This window comes from Alligator sinensis, unplaced genomic scaffold (genome assembly GCF_000455745.1).
Source record: "Alligator sinensis unplaced genomic scaffold, ASM45574v1 scaffold1295_1, whole genome shotgun sequence".
Taxonomy (NCBI): Eukaryota; Metazoa; Chordata; order Crocodylia; family Alligatoridae; genus Alligator; species Alligator sinensis.
Window position 1 is genome coordinate 3,898,586 of NW_005841880.1, and position 6,060 is coordinate 3,904,645.

The window sequence follows — 6,060 nt, forward strand, 5'->3', positions numbered from 1 at the left end:
AGGGTGGTGGGAGGCAGGGGAATATCCCATGACCTGGGCACTAGATGGACAAGGCAAGCCACCTCTTCCAGGGATGAACCTCTGCTTAGCACTGGCTAACTCTTGCATATGCAAAAACTAGTGTGGACTTGTAAATAGACAGTTACTTGAGGTTCTTTATTGTAATCAAAAGTTGTGGTATCTCTTTTCTAGTTTGTGTTTCCCCCCTCTCTCCCCTGCTTTTAAAGCTAGTGTTTCTCTCCACCCCTCCTTCTGCCATTTGAAAAAAAAACAAACAAACCTCTCTCTTTTCCTTCCGCAACGTGGACAGCAAAAAAAAAAAAAAAAAAAAAAAAGGAAAAATTACAAAAAAATTAGTCTCAGGATTCCTACTGGGGAGAGAGAGAGAGAGAGAGAGTGAGCAAGCAAGAGTCACTCACACACACGTGCTGTGTTTCTCTCCACACCTCCTTCTGCCATTTGAAAAAAAAACAAACAAACCTCTCTCTTTTCCTTCCGCAACGTGGACAGCAAAAAAAAAAAAAAAAAAAAAAAAGGAAAAATTACAAAAAAATTAGTCTCAGGATTCCTACTGGGGAGAGAGAGAGAGAGAGAGAGTGAGCAAGCAAGAGTCACTCACACACACGTGCCCCCTAGATCTATGCTAGAGGGTACCCGCCTGCCTCTTTACAATGCCAGCCTGCCCTGTTTCATCCTGAGATCTCTTTTTTGGAGTTCTTTTCCTCTAAGAAGCAGCATGCAGGGATGGGACTGTTTTGAATGGGGCAGGGCTAAATTTGGTCCCCTTCTGTGTGAAATCTTCCCAGCAAGGAAAGATAAGACCTGAATTGAAACCCCAGATCCAGGGTCATATTCCCAGTGACAGCAGGCGCGTAGTTTAATCAGCGTTCCCCCTGCAAAGCTGTTCTCGGAGCTCCCCTTTTGGGGATTTAACTCTACTAAGGGGAAGGATCCAGAGTCCTGGTCTGGGGTTTGCATTTGGCTCTGTCTCCGCTATGGCAGAGCGTGGAGCTCCGCTGCCCCCTTGCTCCGGGTCTACGCTGACCCGAAAAGAGGGCGGGGGGTCCTCTCTTTCTCTCACTCTAACCCTCACCTCTTCTCCCATCCCCGTTGTTTGCAGTGATGGGCTTGGGAGCAGGTCAGCGATGGTTTATTCTGAACAGAGATACCGCACCTTGTTTGTGATATGAAATGCTTTGACCTTTATTAGAGATCTGGGGAGCTGATGCGTGAGCTTTGAGTGGCGCTAGATTCATGCATCAACATGGCAACACTTTAGCACAAGCCTTGATAAGTTTGCACTAAACAAAAAAAATCCAACCAACCAACCAACAAATGATTCTCATCCCTTCTCCCTATAGGGAGACTAGGAGCTCCGAGTATGTTTTGCCTTAACCTTATGACTTGTCTTACTCTGTGTAACAACCAACAATGGAAATAATAGTGCATGCAAAAACTCCCCAATCGTATACTGTATATAAGTATTGATTTTTATTGTTGTTATTATTATTATTTTTAAATTCAGGTTGTGATAAAGTGTTGCCAAAGATACTGCTGAATTACATTTCAGGAAAAAAACAAAAAAAAGTAACTCCTAAAAAAAACAACAACCAACAACAACAACAACAACAAAACAGCAATTTTTTTATTACTGCCTGTTTTGATTTCTTGGTACAAAAGAAAAATGTAATTTCAGTAGTGGTAAAACTGTGTTTGTTTGCATATGTGTGTCTCAGACAGTGGTTCCCTCTAGGCAGGGGGACTGGGGCCTTCTTCCAAGCTCCTGGAAGAGGACTAAACCCTTAACTGATCAGAGATTGGGATTTCCTCTGAAGCATTTGAGCTAGCTCGGGCTTTTTGGACTTGTCAAACATCCTTGCTACGGGAAGAGAAGGGCATGGCCTGGCTGTGGGCTTGATTGTGTTCCCACGTTGGCATCAGTGGGGAGAATGTCTCACCGTTACGGAATCAAAATTGGGCCTTTGGGTTTCAACACTAAGAGATCTTGGGATCCAGCCCACCCTGGCACTGTGGGAAGCAGAGGAAGCCTTCTCAGATGCTTACGACTCAATAGATTCCCCCCCATCTAGAGGGAAACCCGCCCGGACACACGTGCCGCACCGTGTCTACCACCTTGGCGGAGCACAAAAAAGCCACTCCTGCTTGCATTCTTCCTCTAGGAGACGGCGGGACTCCTCTCCGCTGTGTGCACCGAGGGCCTGTCGAGCTGGCCGCCTCACAACTGGGAGACTTGTTGGAAGCTGTTCTCTCCTCTTTCCACCCCACTCCCCAAATGCAGCTAGTGAATGTAACCCGTGGACATGGCCAAGGGCTGAGGGCAGAGAGGTGGGGAGGGCCAGCTGGCCGCCTGGGGAGAGCCTGCTGGCATCCAGCTTAACGGGGACACGAACAGAACCGTGAGTTCCCACGACTTCTTCAGTGAATACCAAAGTATACTCCACCCTCACCGCAGAGCTCCCGAGGGGCAGGCGGGCAGGGGGTGGGGGGCAGGGGGGAGCTCTCTGATGGGATCTGATCTTAAATCAAACACTTTCCCATTAGAGTGACCTGTAAGGGATTCACTTCTCTATTGGCACAGACTAAAGGCCCTTGGCCCTCCCCAGTGCAGGGAGATGCGGGCCAAGGGCAGTAGCTTCCTAACGTGAGCGTGGGGTGTATTTTCTTCTCCATTGTCATGCTGTAACCATGCCTCATGTATGTCGGTTTATTTCTTCTGTCCCCTTCCCCTTTTCTCTGATCTCCTTTCAAAGATGCTGCATCTCCCCCAGACCCACCACCCCCAGCAATGTGCCCCTCAGCTCCAGCCAGACCCGAAGGCTTTGCTAGCAGACGTCGACCCTGGTGGAGCTTCCAGCTCCTCGGCTGGGGCAGGACACTGCTCTCTCCATGTCCAGATTGGGTTGGGGAGAAGGAGGAAACTTCAGGGCACAAGGCAGATCCCATCTGTCCTAAGGTCCACGCAGCCGGTGGTGCAGGAAGCTGTCTAGGCTGCAGGCAGGTCCTTGCCCCTCCAACCCTGAGTCAGGTCCTGCACCTAAACATAACAACCTGCTTCCCCCCCACCCCCCCACAAGCCTTAAGCATACCCAGACGGTGCGGCAGGGATTCAGCATCTTGGAAGGCAGCAGATTGATTCTTTGCACTAACTAGCCCCATTTGCTTTGATGGGAAACTGTCCTGTTGCACACATGAGCTGAGAGCAAGCCAGGGGCTGTTTCTAAGAGGAGCCCGGGGGCAGTGACAGGTGAGGATGGGAGAGAGAAAGTCACAGGCTCAGCCATTCCTCTTGGTGATGCCGGGCAGGAGAGGGGCAGACTTGTCTCTCCTGCAGGCAAAGGGCTCCTTTCTTTTTTCCTTTAGTGTCTGATGATGTTTAACAATGCGAGTGGTTTGGTTTCTTCTCCCTTTCTCTTCCCCTCCCCATCCCCGCCTCCTCTTGAAAAGTTCTTGATAGTTACACCTAGATTGTAAAGATAGGTCTGGGGACCCCAGGCCCCAGCACCGGGGGAGGAGGGCTGGGAACACATCTGGTAACACCGTTCCCAACTTTGTGGTGGGCTGGAACCAGAGCAAGAGTCCAGCTGCGAGGCAGGGGCCGGGGAGCAAACACAGATACTTGCTGGTGATCTCTTTGCAGTGCAATCAGGTTGTCCATCGGTCAGTGCCAGGCGGTATCCCTGAGTGGGTGTTTCTGTCCTGTGGGAGGCAGGTGAAAGGCTCAGAACAGTCTCTTCAAATGTCCCAATCTCAGAAAACACCCACCCCACCCTAGACTATTCATTCAGGGTGCTCAATGGCTGCCTTGGTGAAACCCCACCATCCACCCTCAGGGGAGCAAGGCCAAAGCCCAGCTTCTCTCTTTCTCTCTCTCCCTCTCTCGAAATGCCAGTGTGACGAGCGTTCAGGAGGCCTGATTCGACTATTTAAAAACATATATATATATTTATATTTTCAATTTATTATGAAAGTTTTATTTAAATAAAGAGGAACACTTTTTAAAGAGCAGTTAGTGAGTTGTCACAAGATTTAGCTTCCTTAGTTGGGGACCCAGGCTTGTCACATTTGTATGGCCTGGGACGAGTAACAAGATGCTGCATTAAAGTTATGTTTTCTAAAATTACATATATATATATATATATATATATATATATATATATATATATATATATATATATATATATATATATATATATATATATATATATATATATATATATATATATATATACACACACACACACACACAGATTAAACTTTATTTTGGGGTAGGTGGATCTAAAACTCCCCTCACCTTTCCCCAGGAACAAACTGATCCGATGTCAGAAGGAAGAGAGAATATTTAAAAATAAAAAAAAAAAAAAAAAGATGGGGCCACATTTTCTGCGTCTTTATATATAATCTATTTAAAAAAAAAACCAAAAAAAAATGACAAATTCTATATATAAAGCACTCGCAAGTTTCATCAGTTTTATGTGTAAACTACTTTTTGTGGTATCTGGGTAATGAGTGAGGTGAGACAAGCACAGAAAAGACATTCCATAGATTGTAACTTTGATAGTTCTTTATAAAGTGTGGGAGACGAGACAAAAAAAAATAAAATAATAAAAAATGCACTTTTTGGGGGCTTTAAAAAAATAAACTATATATTAAAAAAAATACATGCAACAGTTTTGTCCTTCTTGTATATAAGAACCACTAAAAAAAAAGAAGAAAAAAAAGGTAATTAATAATCCAGTCATTAATAACTTGGGAGTTGTTTTGTTTTGTTTAAATCGCTTTTTTCCCCCTCCCCTCCTCTTAAATTCAAAGAGAATTTAAAATAAATTAATCAAAATCACTGGTGTCTTGATGGGGCTGAGACATGAGGAGGTGAGATAGGGTGTTTGTAGGGTTGGAGGGAACCGGTCCCTGCCCTGCTCTGTCTGAGGTGCTGCTGGGTCCCCTCGGTGCCACCATGCCCTGCCCCGGCGTGTCTGGCTGAGTGGATGTTCAGGGCTCATAGGATCCATTGCAAGCCCGTGTCTCTTCCCCGTGGGTGGCGTTCACCCGCTCACAGGGACTAGCCTTGCAAAGCAACTCCAGACAGGAAGCCCTAAGACCAATTTCTCTCTCTGCCTGATGAAGGGGAGTGTGGGGAGATTGAGCCAGTTGTTCCTAGGGAGCTTTTAACTTCACCCATTTCCCTTTGCCCCATCCCATGCCTTTGTGGCGTTTTCTCTCATGGCTGTGGTGGGGTTGGGGAGATGGGGGTGGATGCATTGCTGGCTCAGGATGCATGTCTCTTCCCCTTCCAGCTCTGAGTCAGGACATGGGGTGGGATTGAGGCCAGCAACCTGCGGGGCAGGCACGTTTCTGTCCACGATCCTGAGCTCCTCCAGTGAGGCCATTCCTGTCTGTTGCCTGCATCCTCCTTCTCCAGTGCCCTGTGCTCTGACTAACCCCTCTTCCGAGGCAGCTGGACTCTCGCAGACACGGAGAGCCTGGGCATGTGTGCTCAGCTTCCCCTCGGCCAGCTTTGTAGGTCTCTCTCTGCCCAGCCTCGTGGATGTGAGGGATCTGGGTCTATCTGCCCCAACCAGGACAAATCATAGCTGCCCAACCAGCCAGGTGCAGGCCTGCCTGCCCGGACAGCTGAGCACTGATAGCCAACAGTGGGTGCCTAACTCTTGAAAACTAAGCCCCAGGTCTGTGAGGCAAACCCCACAGCTGGCTGGAAGCCTGTGGTGCTAGGCTGGCTGGCCCCTGCTGAGGACCCACTGACGGCCGAGCCCCACTTGCCCCCAGTTGCCCTGGGTCAGTGCTTGGAAGCCGCTCGGGATCAGTCTGGTGTTGACTGGTAGCAACGCGTAGTTTCCTGCTCTTTTTTTCCCCCTGCTCTTTTTTCTCTCTGCTTTGTCTCCATTCTTTTTTTCCACCCTTTTCCCCCCCTGCTTTTTCCCCCACTTTTTTCAAGCCCTTCCCCCCTCCCCATTTTTCCCCCTTCCCTTTTCCCCCTGCTTGTTTTCCCACTCTTCCCCCACCTTGCTTTTTCCCGCTTTT